At 34.3% G+C, this 17,998-nt stretch overlaps 1 pseudogene; it reads left to right on the top strand.

Annotated features, from left to right (window-relative positions):
• Positions 1–360: 360 nt before the first annotated feature.
• LOC133330684 (cytosolic endo-beta-N-acetylglucosaminidase-like) lies at positions 361–7,241 on the top strand (annotated as a pseudogene).
• The last annotated feature ends 10,757 nt before the right edge of the window (positions 7,242–17,998 follow it).

Below are 17,998 nucleotides of genomic sequence, written 5' to 3' on the forward strand. Positions count from 1 at the left end.
GTATATTTGCTATGTCACTTTGTAGGCAAAAGAGAATAACTTTAATCCTTTTTCACACAGAGGTCTAAAACACGCGCAAATCTATACACCCCGTAAATATTTACAATCGAAGTTAGGTGAAGCATTTGAAAGGAATGTCCAAATTGGGAAATAAGTTCACAAAGTATTGGAAGGAAAAGTGCACTTAGTAGGAAGCTGGGACATATACCAAATATGGTGTCAAACGTATCTGACATCATTTGTGTGAACCAAATAATTTTGCCATACATGGGACGAGTTGTATATCCATGAACTAATACCACACATAATTTTGTTTATTGGGTTATATTATCTGAAATCATATCGATGACATTTACACACATGTGTAAATTTAAATTTTTGCTAAATATATTGCATTTCAATACAATTTACATTATTCCACTCACAGTCCCTCAACACTCTTCTACAGGTACATTCATTACCGAAGTTTCGGATGGTGCCAAACGTTTACACGATGTGCTGGCCTCAACCGAAATGATAGACAATATTGTGGACGCTATGGTGAAAGTGTGTAAACATTACCATTTCGAAGGATGGCTCATCAATGTCGAGTGCAAAATCGAACAAGATTCAATGGAAAATTTATAGTAAGGTATGTATGGAAAAAAATGTACGAGATTTCAAGTGGATTTTACTTATTTTATTTATTTACAAATACACTACAAATGGAATTTAATAGATTATATCGTCTTTAATCGGTGATGACAATTTTTATTGAGCTTTTGTTCTTTTGTAAAAATTGTATTCTCTGTATTGGAAAAATATTTTCTTTTCTGAATTTAATGCCAACTAATATTTATTATGATGAATTTGAATAATTTCAGCAACTTGAACGTTTTTGTAATAGCTCAGACTTATGTGTTTTTTTAATGGGGAGGGAATTTTTATTGTAGATCTCAGGACTCTTTATACCCTTCACCACACTGTGGTACAGGGTATTATGTCTTTGTGCATATGTTTGTAACAGGCAAAAATAATCGAGATAGACCCATGGGTTTTGAGAATATGCATAGAATCACTTTCTGAGTCGATTTATGCATGTCCGTCTGTCCGTCCGTCCATGTATTTTTGTTAACAAAGTACAGGTCGCATTTATGATCCGATTTGGATGAAACTTGGCACAGGTCACTTTATTGGCACAGGGACCAACCCTATTGAAATTGGGAAAATTGGTTCAGATTTAGATATAGCTCCCATATATATATTTTCGTCCGATTTTATGTAAATGGGGTACCAAAGTCCCTATATATCTTTCGATTTGCACGAAATTTGGCACAGCGTATTGAATTAGGTCTAGAATGATGTGGGTTAAGTTTCCTGAAAATCGGTCAGATTTAGATATAGCTCCCATATATATTTTCGTCCTATATATAAATGGTTCCCCAAAGGCCCCAAGGTAGGCCGATTGACAAAAAATTGAAGCAACCCTGTATGTGACCAAATGAAAAATGTAGTATAGGTTGCAGAATTACATGTTTATGGATCCATTTTCATGTTAATGGTCCTTCAAACATTCGACGTCTGTTAGGATTCATCTGTTGAATATACCCACAGTGGTGAAGGGTATCATATAGTCGGCCCTGTCCGACTTTACTACTTTCCTTACTGGTTTTATATAAAAGCTGAAGGGCTGGACTCTTTATATAACAGCTGAAGGTCAAGAATTCTTCGTAAATAGAGAGTTTTTGTAGATAAGGACTGGAAGTCTTTATATACAAGCTGGAGGGCAGGGATTCTTAATAGACAAGCTGGAGGGAAGATAATCGTTATAGATGATATGAATTCCGGGGAGTCTTTATATACGATATGAAATCACCAAAATAGTGATTGTGCCAATAAAATTGACAATTGAAATTTTGTCCATGAAAAATTGTAATCGTTGATTCAATATCGCCTCTTTCTGGTTCTATAAATAACCGTGACACAAACAACCGAACGTATTTCAAAAGTTTATATTTTTTTCAAGTATATGTTTTGAAAATAACGAAAAAAATACCAACCAAAGAATGTCACTCCCCCACACCACCAAATCCATAAACTAAATGTTCGTATGCTTGTACTACCAGCCAGGCAGCTAGCTAGCTATCTGCCGTGTCAAAACGATTTGGACAAACTATAAGTCATGTTATTACTTTGGTCGTTGTCATGGTTGATGGAATTTTTGTCGTTGTTGCAATAGTTCAGTTTTGTTTTTGGTTCCTTTTGTCATAGTTTGATATTAACCGAAAAGTTTTGAGTTTATCCAAAATGCAAATGGTAGTACCAACACCAAGAGTTTGTTTATTTTAGTTATATAAATTTAGTTGTACCATTTGACAAAAAAAGGAATTTCTTTAAAGAAAAGTTGAAAATTAGCTTCCAGAAATTTGTCATAGTTTGTGGCTCGATTTTAGATATTTTGAATGTCCACATCATATTGGTGGGTATCAAAAATTCGATTCGGTCAATTTATATTAAGTTCATGTTTGTTTTTTTCTTTCCGTTTTATCGTAAATAAATGCTATGACGTTAAACGAGTACCTTTTGATAAAAAAGGTTATCATCAATAATTTGCATTTCAAACAACTGAATATCATAACTTCGTTTTTTTTTTGTTTTTCTTCTATTCGGGTTGGTTTATTGATTTAAAACAATGCCACTATTATCATTACAATATTATTTATTTAAGCAATTTGCAATTCTTATTTGCTAGGGTTTTTGTTTATCATCTCACACAGCGGGCGTACACTATAATAATCGTCCAAAGTTTTTTATTGGCTTGGAAACCATTATATCAGAAAGAAGTGCACAACAAAATAGATATTGGCAAAAACAAGGTAAATAATACCAAGGAAGACATATGCATTGCCTGTATCTAAAGCAAATAAATCTGTTATAGACAAATGGTGTTTTTTGAAGAGGTTTCTGTATTTTGACTGCTGTGATTGTGATTGAATATTGTATACATTTTTATGTAATACATTTTTTTCAATAAAAAAAATTAAATATCTACAAGGGTTTTATATGTAACTAGCATATGCCCGCAACTTCGTTAGCGAATGTGGGAAATAGTTAAACATGTATTATCATATTATTTTATTTTCATAGAAAATTTCATATGTGAGAAAAACTAAGGACTCCACACATTAATATCGCAAATAAATTAAAATTGAGTACCATTTAGTACCCAATTTCATGATTCGAGCTACACAGGTTCACCCAAATTCAAATTGTACCAAATTTAGCACACATTATTTCCAAGAGTACCCACCTCAACAATCCAACCAAACTTCCTGCATAGCCCGATCATACACCCAAATTCAAATTTCAGGATTCCAAGTCTATGCTTCACCCACAATTTAAATTGTACCAAATTTAGTACACAATAGTTCCTACACAGCCACAGTGATCGTTCATCCACAATTCAATTTGTGTCAAATTTAGTACACAGTAGTACGAATTTCCAAAACTTCCTATTTAACCCAAACCTACACCTCCACAGTAATCCTAACTCCAAGTTCCAGGATTCCAATTCTATCGGTTTACCAACAATTCGAATTTACCAAATTTAGTACACAATAGTACCAGTGATCCTAATCCAATTTCCAAAACTTCCTGCATACCCCAATCATACACACCAACAGTGATCCTAAATCCAAGTTTCAGGATTCCAATTCTATTGGTTTGCTCACAATTCAAATTGTACAAAATTTATTAGACAGTAGTACCAATTTCCAAAAATCCCTACATGTCCCAATCCTACAACTCTACAGTGATCTTAAATCCAAGTTTCAGAATTACAAATCTGGCGGTTCGCCCATAATTTAAATGGTTCCAAATTTAGTACACAGTAGTACCAATTTCCAAACCTTCCTACATACTCCAATCCTACACATCTAAAGTGATCCTAAATCAAAATTTCGGAATTCAAACTCTATCGCATTACCCACAATTCAAATTGTACAAAATTTAGTACACATTAGTACTAATTTACAAAAATGCCTACATATCTCAATCTTACACCTCAACAGTGATCCTGACTCCAAATTTCATGATTATAGCTCTATTGGTTCTCCTAAAATTCAAATTGTACCAAATTTAGTACCGTTTAGTACATATAAGTATTATTTTCTCAAACTGAATCATGACCCCAATACCACACCCCTATAGTGATCCTAACTTCAAATTTCATTGTTCCCCCTCTATCGGTTCACCCAAATCCAAACTGTACCGATTATAGTACGATTAAGTACTTTTCGTACACACAAGTAACAAATTTCCAAAACTCGTTCATATCCCAATCCTACACTCCGACCGTACTTTTAATTTCAAATTCCAGAATTCCAGCTCCGTTTAAATGCTACAGATTTGTATCAAATTAAGTACATTTTAGTACTTTTCGGATAGTTATAGTTCGAATTTTCAAAAACCCTTTGGTACATCTATCCTGCACTCCATAAACGACCACCAAACCAAATTTCAGAGTTCTAGCTCCACTGGTTCGCTAAATACAAATGGTATTACATTTAGTACTTTTCGTACAGTTCTAGTACTAATTTCCAAAAACCCAGCCTTATCTGTCACCTTTGTACCAAGAGTGACCCTCACCCAAAATTTCAAGTTTCTAGCTTCAGCCGTTTCGTCTAGGCATTGATGTATCATTAAATCAGTCAGTCAATCACTTTACTCTTTTATTAGTATATATTAAATTTGTACCAAATATAGTACCATATAGTACTTTTCGTACACATGAGTACACGCTTTCAAAACCATCTCCTCAAATAGACTCTACATCTCTGCCTTAATTCGCATTTCACATTTTATGTTTTTAGCTCTATCCATTCACATGCTACGAATTTGTACCAAATTTAGTACATTTTCGTACTTTTCGGATAGTTATAGTTCGAATTTCCAAAAACCCTTTGCTACACATATCTTACAGTCCATCAGCGACCACCAATCCAAATTTCAGAGTTCTAGCTTTACCGGTTCGCCAAATACAAATGGTATCACATATAGTACTTTTTAGTAATTTTCGTACGGTTCTAGTACGAATTTCCAAAAACCCAGCCTTATCTGTCACCTTTGGACCAAGAGTGACCCTCACCCAATTTCAAGATTCTAGCTTCAGCCGTTTCGTCTGGGCGTCAGTAATCGTTACTCTTTTATTAGTATAGATTAGTACTTTTTGGTACTTTTCGTACCGTTCCTAGTTTTGCTTTTAAATTGTTCAATATATGTAGTTCCTTCCATTAAAATAAATTTAAATCTCTTGAACAATCGGATAATCTAAAAATTTGACCTTCTCTTGCTTATAGACGTGTCCCATAGTGTGTTCCCAGAATGGATAACGTTGGTAGTCATTATTTGCATTGCATTCTGTTACAGCCCAAGATTTTTTTTTATTGAATCAAGTAAAATAAATATTCTTCACTCGCAAACAAACAATGAACTGAAAACATTTTCATTTTGCTGAAAACAAAAACCGCAATGTCCTTTAACTTTTTTTTACTAAGAAACAGAGAGAAAGGAAGAAAAGACAAAAACGAAATTGGAGACAAACAGACAAAAATGAAAATGAAATTTATTTGTTTAGAAATTATTTCAACTAATTTGCAAATAAATCTATTAGTGTTCCAATGTCAACACTACTAACAAATATATTTATTTTTGAAACCAGAGAGAAGTGAATGCTGTCTAATCTCCATTAAGCTTTTAAATTTGGTTTATTGGCTGAGGAAAGGAATGACCACAACGAGCACCCTTAAGAGTATTAAACACCATCCTGTGGCACACCATTTATCCTTCCAACCGATTTGGAAATGTCCTTGACAAATGACATTCCAATGAGTTGTTGCTACCGTCCTTCATTTATGAATTCAATGTCAATTTTATTTATTTTTAATATTTGCTGCTACTTGTTCTTTTTATATATTTCACTAATTCTCTACTTCTTCTTCATTTTCAGTTACTTCCTCAATCGACTACGTGAATCCGTTGAACAACATGTCGAAGCGGGTGTTGTCTTTTAGTATGACAGTGTCATCGAAACTGGTATGTTGTCATGGCAGAATGAGTTGAATGCCAAGAATGTGCGTTTCTTTAGGTCAACTCATGCCACGCTCATAAATTACAGTTAGACCGACAGTAGCCTTGCGAACCGGAGCGGGATCACAGCCAAAGTGTTTTGGCATTGATGTATTTGGCCGTAATCAAATTGCCAAAATTCCAAAGTAAACGAACGTTGGCACGCATTGCCAAAAAACGCTTTTCGGCTGGCATATTTGCACCAGCCTGGACATGAAACGCTGCAACAGTTCGGCTATAATATAAAACAGGAGAATGGCGACGACGCTGTGAATTTAACGTTTCTACTGAGAAATGAAAAATTCTGGTGGCTGTTATGGGATCATTTGGCAACGCATCCATATAATACGTTGTGATTTTATACCGACTTTTGTATGGGTTCGGGTAAACGTACCTATGTAAGTGGCTTGCCGAAGGCAGCGGTGGAAGGAGGAGGGTGGAGAGGAGGCTGCAGCCTCAATTTATCCCGCCAATCGTTACAACCATCTGTACCCTTACATGAGTTGGCAACCAGACACTATGATGATGCCTTCAGCGGTGGCTTATGTCTCCGCATCAGCCAATGTGACAGCAGTTTTCGTTTGTTCGCCACCGATTTTAAACTCCCCGGTGGTGGTTTGGTATTTGCCTATGCCTACAAACTCAATCCCCAAGATGGTGAATTTGATTGTATTCTACGTTTTTGTACCAGTAATAATGCCCGTGATTGTTATTTATTTTTGGGCGACTATTATGATACGGTGAGCTTACAAAGAGGACGTTGTTATGTGTCGCCATTCAAACCCAAGTACAATGAGCTGTTGAGTGGCCCCCTGGAATGTTCTCAAATACCCAATGATATGGCCTGTCCCGATTTGCAAGCCAATGGATGGCGTGTGCGTTATTATGTGGTTGGATTTGATGGCGGTATACAAGTCGAAGATATCGGTGTCCACTATCGTAAAACTCCCGAAGCTCGAGATACTGCCTATTTGGGTGCAGTCTATTTAAATGAATTCAATGTCAATCATCATGATTTTCCAGTTGATAGTAATAGTGCTTTAATACAAGTTTATGGCGGGGATTTACTTAACCGACAAGATGAAATGATGGCCATTATAACACAGGATGACGATGATGATGATGAAGATATTTAGTCATAAATCAAATGGAACAAGAAGAGAAATTTGAGAAAGAAATATGTTGTAGGAAAGCGAAGAGAGGCTAATTAAAAGACAAGGTTTTTTTAGAAATAACAAAATAAATGTTTTACAATAGCAGATTTTAAAGTTATGATCAAGTTCAGATATATAAATATTTTGATATATTTATACTTCAACATATGGTAGTGTAACAATTACAAAAGAAATAATATTTCCTTTGAGATTTGCCATGCCATGTTATATTCTGAACTTGGAAAATTAAATTTGGTCCACTAAGTGAAATAACCCACATAATTGAAAATTGTTATAATACAAAGACATTTGCTCAAATTTACTGCCAAACAAATTAAAATTTTAATAAAGACATGAGTTTGTTTTACAAAATAGCTTTAACAAACAAACCATTTCTACATTTAAATGCCCATTCCCTTTTGCTGCATTTCTCTTACAATTCTGTTATACTTTGCTATACAAATTCAAACACTTTAAAGAACTATTGCTTGTTATAAATTAAGAAAAAAATTATTATATTAAAATTAAAAAAAAGCAGTAAGGAAAGTAGTAAAGTCGGACGGGGCCGACTATATGATACCCTTCACCACTATGGGTATATTAAACAGGACTATTAGCATGAAATTGGATGAAATAAAATATGTGATATTTATCTAAATGTGAATCTACCTAGATCTATCCATAAAGTATGTAAATCGACTTCAAACAAATATAAATTGGTCATCCGTTGTGCTATGTCTGTACTTCTAGAAAACACAACTACGTAATTCTATGCTCAATTTTCTACGTTGTGCAAAATTTGATGTCAATCTGACTAACATGAGGAGTTTGATGTCCAATTTACTTGAAATCGGGCGAAAATATATATGGAAGTTCTATCGAAATATTAAGCGATTTCAAAAAAACTTGTCACAGGTTAGGTTGTACTAATTTCAGAACGTTTTGTTCCTATTGGTTCCTTGGTGCGTCAATTAATTAAAATCAATCTATAATAACAGGGAGCTATACCTAAATCTGGACCGATTTTCACGAAACTTGACATACATCATTCTAGACCTAATTCATTACGCTGTGCCAATTTTCGTGCAAATCGAAAGATATATAGGGACCGTTTACATTAAATCGGACGAAAATATATATGGGAGCTATATCTAAATCTGAACCGATTTTTCCCAATTTCAATAGGGTTCGTCCTTGGGCCAAACAAATGAGCTGTGCCAAATTTCATCCAATTCGGATCATAAATGCGACCTGTACTTTGTTTACAATTTAACATCTACAGACGGACATGCATAAATCGACTCAGAAAGTGATTCTATGCATATTCTCAAAAGGAACCATGGGTCTATCTCGATTATTTTTGCCTGTTACAAACATATGCACAAAGACATAATACCCTGTACCACAGTGTGGTGAAGGGTATAAAAATGGCAGGTTATTTTTCAATTATTATTGTGCAATTCACCGGTGAAAAGAAAAGGAAATTTATTTTTGATGATATGAATTTTGAACCAATTAAACGGGAAAATCAATTAACAGGGTTTAATTATCCGAGAAAATTTACATGTATTTTCCTATGAAATATTTTTTGCCCCATCATGTGGTTCAATTAAGCGTGGAAATCAATTAACCGTAGGGTCAACTATCCGAAAAATACTGTATCTATATATATATATATATATATATATATATATGCATTTCTGTCGGTTTGTTTGTTTGCTTGTTTGATCAGTGTTAGCTATAGACTCCTAAACTACTGAACGGATTTTCATGAAATGTTCACAGTCGATTTTTGAGTACATTTGTGGTAAGATAGGGTACTTAATTTTTTGATAGGGGCAGGGGAAACAGTAGCACCCATACAAATTGCCCCCTTTTTGGATAAGAATTGGTAATTTATAGCAAAATGTTAGTAAACATACCAACCACAGATATAGATTATACCATGGTGAATATACCGATTTTTACCAACTCCACAAACCTCTTTTCTTTAGGAGTTGCCAATTCGCAATTTGTATGTATGAATGTGATGGTGGAATTGATAAAGGCGAAATATCAGAGTTCTACTGAATATGAAGTACAGTAAATAAATGTACTGTATACCTGAATTAGACTATTCACGAAATGTGTTATTGTGTCTTATTGGTTGTTTTCTATACCCTTCATCACACTGTGGTACAGGGTATTATGTCTTTGTGCATATGTTTGTAACAGGCAAAAGGAAACGAGATAGACACATTGTTCCTTTTGAGAATATGCATAGAATCACTTTCTAAGTCGATTTATGCATGTCCGTCCGTCCGTCTGTCTGTCTGTCCATGTTAAATTGTAAACAAAGTACAGGTCGCATTTATGATCCGAATTGGATGAAATTTGGTATAGGTCACTTATTCGGCCCAAGGACGAACCCTATTGAAATTGGGAAAAATCGGTTCAGATTTAGATATAGCTTCCATATATATATTTAACCGATTTAATGTAAACGGTCCCTATATATATTTAGATTTGCACGAAATTTGGTACAGCCTAATCATTAAGGTCTAGAATGATGTCTGCGAAGTTTCGTGAAAATTGGTCCAGATTTAGATATAGCTCCCATATATAGTTTCGTCCGATTTCATGTAAATAAAGCCCCAAAGTCCCTATATATCTTTTAATTTGCACGAAATTTGGCATAACGTAATGAATTAAGCCTAGAGTGATGTCTGCCAAGTTTATAGAAAATCGGTCCAGATTTAGATATAGCTCCGATATATAGTTTCGTCCGATTTCAGGTAAATGTTGCACCAAAGTCCCTTTATGTCTTTCGATTTGCACGAAATTTGGCATAACGTACTGAATTGAGTCTAGAATGATGTCTGCCAAGTTTCGTGAAAATCGGTCCAGATTTAGATGTAGCTCCCATATATAGTTTCGTCCGATTTCATGTAAATGGTGCACCACATATACCTTGCGATTTGCACGAAATTTGGCATAACATACTGAATTGAGCCTAGTTACGTAGTTGCGTTTTCTAGAAGTACAGACATAGCCCAACGGATGACCTTTTTATATTTGTTTGAAGCCGATTTACATACTTTATGGATAGATCTTGGTAGATTCACATTTAGATAAATATCACATATTTTATTTCATCCAATTTCATGTTAATAGTCCTGTTTAATATACCCATAGTGGTGAAGCGTATCATATAGTCGGCCCCGTCCGACTTTACTACTTTCCTTACTGGTTTTCCCTATAACATTTTGTAATATAACATTCTTTAATGTTATCAGTACAATTTTGTAAAAATTTTGTTATTCCTTAAAAAAATACATTTATTTTGATCAAGAAATAAAGCAAGAATACAGAATAATTTCATATCGGAAGTACGGAAAATAATAAGAAAATGACAATTAAAACAGTTTGTGACTTTAAGTGTCTGAATCGATGTTGCTATTATTGCAGGGAATAACTTAACTTAAATATGAGTTTTGTACTTATGAATAGATGTGGTACCTAAAAGTGCTACACTTTTAGGTACATGTATACCAGTTTTATAGCTAAAAAATCGGTATATAGAGTGGTGGCCACGTAAATAAAACAAAAACTATGATAAAAATGTTTTGATCGCCTCTCGATTCGTTTCAAGTATTTATACCCTTCACCACACTGTGGTACAGGGTATTATGTCTTTGTGCATATGTTTGTAGCATTTTGAGAATATACATAGAATCACTTTCTGAGTCGATTTATGCATGTCCGTCCGTCTGTTGATGTTAAATTGTAAACAGAGTACAGGTCGAATTTATAATCCGAATGAGATGAAATTTGGCACAAGTCACTTATTTGGCCCAAGGACGAACCTACTGAAATTGGTTCAGATGGAGATATAGCTCCCATATATATGTTCGTCCGATTTTATCTAAATGATGCACCTAAGACCCTAAGTTTGTTCGATTTACACAAACTTGTGAGTGAATTACGTATAGAATGACGTGTGCTAAGTTTCCTGAAAATCGGATCAGATTTAGATATAGCTCCCATATATAGTTTCGCCCGATTTTAGGTAAATGGTGCACCAAAGTCCCTCAAAATCATTAGATTTTAACCCTTTCAGTGTCAAAAATTTTTTTGTCGGAATAAAAATCTAAAAGTTTGCATTTAAAATCATATAAAGGGGCATAGTTCAGAGAAAAAAGCAATTGTAATTTTAACCCTTGGACAGTTTCGTCTGTCTTTCAGCAAAAACAAAAACAACAATAGTAACGGTACGGAGGATAACCGAAAAATCGCAAAGAAAGAGAGTACTTTTAAATGTCGAATAAATATGACAAAAACACTGAAAGGGTTAACGAATTTTGGCACAGCGTAGTGAATAAGGTTTAGAACGATGTTTGTTATGTTTCATATTTTGAATAAGTCAAAATTATGTTTTGTTTTTGATTGAGATTAAATTTTAAACAATGCATAGATTGTATATTGTATTGTATAGATCGATGTATTTTTTTAGGATGCACACCGAAATCGGATGCGCGTTAATGGCATATGAAGTTTTCGGAAATTATTCGCGTTTTACGATTTATTGGGTACTTCAATGTAACGTGCGGCACATCTTAGCCGTCAAATGAAATTTCGCAAAATATATATGGATTGGAAGATAAACTTCAGTACTTCCTGGAAACCGCATGCGCATCAATGAATGAGAATTACGCTATTTACATGCTATTTAAAATGTATATTTCATAATATTATTTTATTTTAAGATTTATTCCTATTTATAGATATAATCCGCAAGGTGTATACTTATACACAAAAATAATTATTATATATGTCAATTTTTCGGCGAAATTCGGGTAAAAAAGCAGAATAACTCCAACATTTTTTCTGAAATTTCTTGTATACAATTAAAAAAATAAATTATTTTTTTCGAACCAAAAACAAATATTTTTTCCTCAATATCTTGTTTTGTTGTCGCTGTGATTTAGAAACCGCTAAACGGACTTGTGTGATTTTGATATCATTTGATTCATCGTGGTCTTTAGATTATGTAGATATTTTTAAATTAATTTTTAGGTGTGTGTATGTCATTAATATAATGAAAATATTGATGTAATCTGCTATATTTTTTATTTTTTCTCATATTTCGCGAATATGTGCAACTTTACCGTGATTATAATATATTCATATTCTTATTTTACGGAGGAAGATATATATCAAGGTTTTTGGTCAAATAATAAACGGCGTAATTTTAAGATTTTTTTCTTATGCCCAAAATTAAAACCTCGATAACTTTTGCGCGCATCAACCAAAAATTTGATCGCGAACGGTTTCGGAGTCAGAACATTTTTCTCTATATGTGTACCAAAAATCATTGATGTGCCACAAAAACAAAAAAGCTGATTTTTTGAAAATGGAATATTAAAAAATTGGCAATATTGCCCATATAAAGATCACATACTGAAGTTTGTTTTTTATTTCAAAACACTTAGATATACTGCACTTAAGACGTTCTGTGTAGAACATTATTGCATTTTCCATAAATAACAGTTTAAATGAAAAACCAGTAAGGCAAGATCAAAAAGTCGGACGGGGCCGACTATATGATACCCTATAATACCACTTTGGGCACATACAAAAGATGCTCATATGTACAATATCATTTTAATAGAAAAGACATAGCATGTTTGGAGGACCATTGAAATGGAATCGGACGAAATTAACTGTGTACATAGGTATTTGAACTGAATTAAAACAATCCATACACATACCTGAAATTTATGAAAAAATTAATGGCATTGCTGCATTTACACAAAATCGGAGGAAACTATATACGGGAGCCATATCTAAATCTGAACCGTTGCAACAAAACTTCGCATACATCAATCTGGATCTAATTATGTAGTCTGTGCAAAATTTTGTCGGAAAACAATCGGACAAATATTGGGAAAATACGTGAAATCGGACGAAACTATATATTTAACAATATCTAAGTCTGAGCCGATTCCAACAAAACTTCGCATACATCAATACGGACTTAATTCAGTACGCTGTGCGAAATATTGTCACAATCGCTAAAATATTGACAGTATGGTGTATTATTTACATAAAATCGGACGATACTGTATATGGGAGCTATATCTAAATCTGAATCAATTTTCTCCAACATTAAAAGGATTCGTCCTGGGGTCAAAAGAGTGACCTGTGCCTAATTTCTTCCAAATCGGATCATAAATGCGACCTGTACTTTGCTCACAACAATACATGTACGGAGGGAAAGACATGCATAAATCGACTCAGAAAGTGAGTCGACCCATGGTTCTCAAGAGGAACCATCGGACTTTCTCGATTAGTATTGCAATATGGATTAAAAAAAAAATTGAAGTGAATAGTGTGCATTTGAATTATAAATCGTTTGAACATCTAGAATGAAGGATGTAACCGATGGAGGCGATCGATGTTAAGATGTTCAAAATATTTATTTGTCGTATTAAGTGTCATTATCTGTACTGACAATAACAAACAGTTCAGTAATTCAGCTAAACTCCTTCTCTTCATTTTCATGCTTTGTTGATAAACAACAACAACAATCGCCAGTTACCAATCAGGAAGGCAGGAGAACAGATGGACACTTCACACATTTTTGATATGATTTTCAAAATGAACGTTGATAAATTAACGTTGTGGCAGCGAAGTGCCACGGGTCCAGCTAGTAGTCTATAAAAAAAGGATCAATAGTTGAAGTGGGGAAGTGGAGGAATATATAATACCCTACATCAATTTGGTTATATATAAAAGGTGATCTAAAAATAATTTTGTAATACATAATAAGTTATATAAGGACATATTTTAAAGTCGGCATAAACGTCTATGCCGACTTTGCAATTTGTATACCCTTCACCACACTATGGTTAATTTTTTACACGAAATTTAGCTTGGTGTATTGAATTGAGTCTAAAATAACGACCGATGAGCTTAAAGTGGATTAAATTTCTGTTCAACCGGTTTGCATTCATATATATAGCTACGATATTTATTTTGGAGATTACTCACTTATACCTACTGTTTGTGCTATTACACTAAATACCGAAATAAGTCCACGTATAAGAATAATATGTGTAATGTTTGCTTTAAGTCGGATCAGACGCTGATATAACTCCTGTATAAATGATATATAGATGTAGATCCCATATACATGTTTTTCGAATTTAACGGAGTCCGTCCGGTCCATTGTGATCATCCATGAAAGATATGGAGAGTTCGGTAGAGGAGACAGGGGGATAGAAAATACAGAAAAGCAGGTTCCATAGTTGAAAATATGCTTAGACATGGCGGAGAGTGAGCACCCACTAATCTGTGCCGTTTGTAGGCCAGAGTCTGCAGTAATCAATAAAATAAATTGCCCTCATTTCACTCTTAATGAGAGGAGAAGCCATTCTACGGACACCATTAAAAAGTACTCATTAACAATGATTAATTGTGCCACTTTTATGACAAAAGATACAGAAACATTTTCCCGCCTTCACTCTGTTATGGGATAGTAATTTTACGCTTTTAGTGTGACCTTTTTTTGGTTTGCGGGGCACAAAACTTAAAAATTGTAATTTATGCAGATTCATGCTCATTTTGTTCCGTTCTTTCGTTGAAAAAAAATGTATGTCATTTTTTACGAATATGCTTTTTTGGTGGGATGGTGATGGTAGGAGTTTTAAAATGCTATTTGATAATTGTAGCAAGTATAAAAAAAAGATGGCAGCATTTCGAATCGGAACTCTGGCGAAACTTTGAATATAAATTATAATTTTACTGGTCATGAATTTAAGCATTTTGATGAGGATATTCCATAGAATATGAACAATTTTTGTTTCATGGTAATACCCTTCACCACATTGTGGTACAGGGTATTATGTCTTTGTGCATATGTTTGTAACAGGCAAAAGGAATCGAAATAGACCCATGGTTCTTTTTGAGAATATGCATAGAATCACTTTCTGAGTTGATTTACAGGTCTGAGCAAAGTACAGGTCGTATTTATGATCCGATTTGGATGAAATTTGGCACAGCCCATTTGTTTGGCCCTAGGACAAACCCTATTGAAATTGGGAAAAAATCGGTTCAGATTTAGATATAGCTTCTAAATATAATTTCGGTCCATTTTAGGTAAATGGTGCACAAATTTCCAATATTTTTATACCCTTCACCACACTGTGGTACAGGGTATTATGTCTTTGTGCATATGTTTGTAACAGGCAAAAATAATCGAGATAGACCCATGGTTCCTTTCGAGAATATGCATAGAATCACTTTCTAAGTCGATTTATGCATGTCCGTCCGTCCGTCCGTCTGTCTGTCTGTCCATGTTAAATTGTAAACAAAGTACAGCTCGCATTTGTGATCCGAATTGGATGAAATTTGGCATAGGTCACTTATTCGGCCCGAGGACGAACCCTATTGAAATTGGGAAAAATCGGTTCAGATTTAGATATAGCTCCCATATATATATTTAACCGATTTAATGTAAACGGTCCCTATATATCTTTCGATTTGCACGAAATTTGGTACAGGCTAATCATTTAGGCCTATAATGATGTCTGCCAATTTTCGTGAAAATCGGTCCAGATTTAGATATAGCTCCCATATATAGTTTCGTCCGATTTCATGTAAATGGTGCCCTAAAGTCCCTATATATCTTTGGATTTGCACGAAATTTGGTATAACATACTGAATTGAGCCTAGAATGATGTATGCAAAGTTTCGAGAAAATCGGTCCAGATTTAGATATAGCTCCCATATATAGTTTCGTCCGATTACATGTAAATGGTGCACCAAAATCCCTATATATCTTTCGATTTGCACGAAATTTGACATAACGTACTGAATTGAGCCTAGAATGATGTCTGCCAAGTTTCGAGAAAATCGGTCCAGATTTAGATATAGCTCCCATATATAGTTTCGTCCGATTTCATGTAAATGGTGCACCAAAGTCGCTATATATCTTTCGATTTGCACGAAATTTGGCATAACGTACTGAAATGAGCCTAGAGTAATGTCTGCCAAGTTTCGAGAAAATCGGTCCAGATTTCTATATAGCTCCCGTATCTAGTTTCGTCCGATTTCATGTAAATGGTGCACCAAAGTCGCTATATATCTTTCGATTGGCACGAAATTTGGCTTAACGTACTGAATTGAGCCTAGAGTGATCGGTCCAGATTTAGATATAGCTCCCTTTTATTATAGATTGAATTTAAGTAACGCACCAAGGATTTTAAGTGACGCGCCAAGGAACCAATAGGCTGATATTAACAAAACGTTCTGAAGTTACTATAACCTAACCTGTGACATGTTTGTTTTAAATCGCTTAATATTTGGGTAGAGCTGCTATATATATTTTCGCCCGATGTTAATTAAATTGGGCATCAAACTCCTCATGTAGTCAGATTGACATCAAATTTTGCACAACTTACAAAATTGAGCATAGAATTACGTAGTTGCTTTTTCTAGAAGTACAGACATAGCCCAGTATTTGTTTGAAGTCGATTTACATACTTTATGGATAGATCTAGGTAGATTCACATTTAGATAAATATCACATATTTTATTTCATCCAATTTCATGTTAATAGTCCTGTTTAATATACCCATAGTGGTGAAGGGTATCATATAGTCGGCCCCGTCCGACTTTACTACTTTCCTTACTGGTTCCGATTAAAAAAATTTTGCACAGCGTATTGAATAAGGTCCAGCTTTATGTACATGAAGTTTTGTGGAAATCGGATCAAATTTAGATATAGCTGCAATATATAGTTTCGTCCGATTTTAGGTAAATTGTGCACCAAACTCGCAAAATTTGTCCAGATTGATGTGTGCACAGTTTTGTGGAAATCGGTACAGATTTGGATATAGCTCCCATATATAGTTCCGTCAGATTTTAGGCAAATTGTGCACCAAAATCGCAAAGTTTATTCGATTGAGACAAAATTTTGCACAGCGTACTAGATTAAGTCTAGTTAGATGTCTGCAAAGTTTTGTGGAAATCTGTTCAGATTTAGATATAGCTCCCATATATAGTTTTGTCCGACTTTAGGTAAATAGTGCACCAAATTCGTAATTTTTGTCTGATAGAGACAAAATGTTGCACAGCGTACTGAATAAGGTCCAGCATGATGTACATTAAGTTTTGTTAAAATCGATTCAGATTTATATATAGCTCCTATATATATTTTCGTCCGATTTTTTGTGAATGATGCAGCAAACTGCCAATATTTGTCCGATTAGCACAAAATTTGGCATACCGTACTGAATTGGGCCTAGACTAATATTTGCAAAGTTTTGTTAAAACCGGTTGAGATTTAGATATAGCTCCCATAAATAGTTTCGTCCGATTTTATGTGAATAATTCACCAAACTCCCAATATTTGTCCGATTGGGACAAAATTTTGCAAAAGTTCTGAATTAGGTGCAGACTGATTTCTGCGAAGTTTTGTTAAAATCAGTTCAGATTAAGATATAGCTCCCATATATAGCTTCGTCCGATTTTATGTGAACGATGCACCAAATATTTGTCCGATTGGCACAAAATTTTGTACAGAGTACTGATTTAGGTCCAGTAGGAAAGATCAAAAGTCGGACAGGGCCGACTATATGATACCTTTCAACACTATGGGTCCATACAAGAGATATTAATATCTACATTATCCTGTAGATAGAACAGACATACAATCTTTTTAGGACCTACATCAGTACTTTGTGCAAAAATTTGCA

This window comes from Musca vetustissima, unplaced genomic scaffold (assembly GCF_032173495.1).
Source record: "Musca vetustissima isolate MV318-11 ecotype Yass unplaced genomic scaffold, APGP_CSIRO_Mvet_v1 utg22710, whole genome shotgun sequence".
In the NCBI taxonomy this organism is placed as follows: domain Eukaryota; kingdom Metazoa; phylum Arthropoda; class Insecta; order Diptera; family Muscidae; genus Musca; species Musca vetustissima.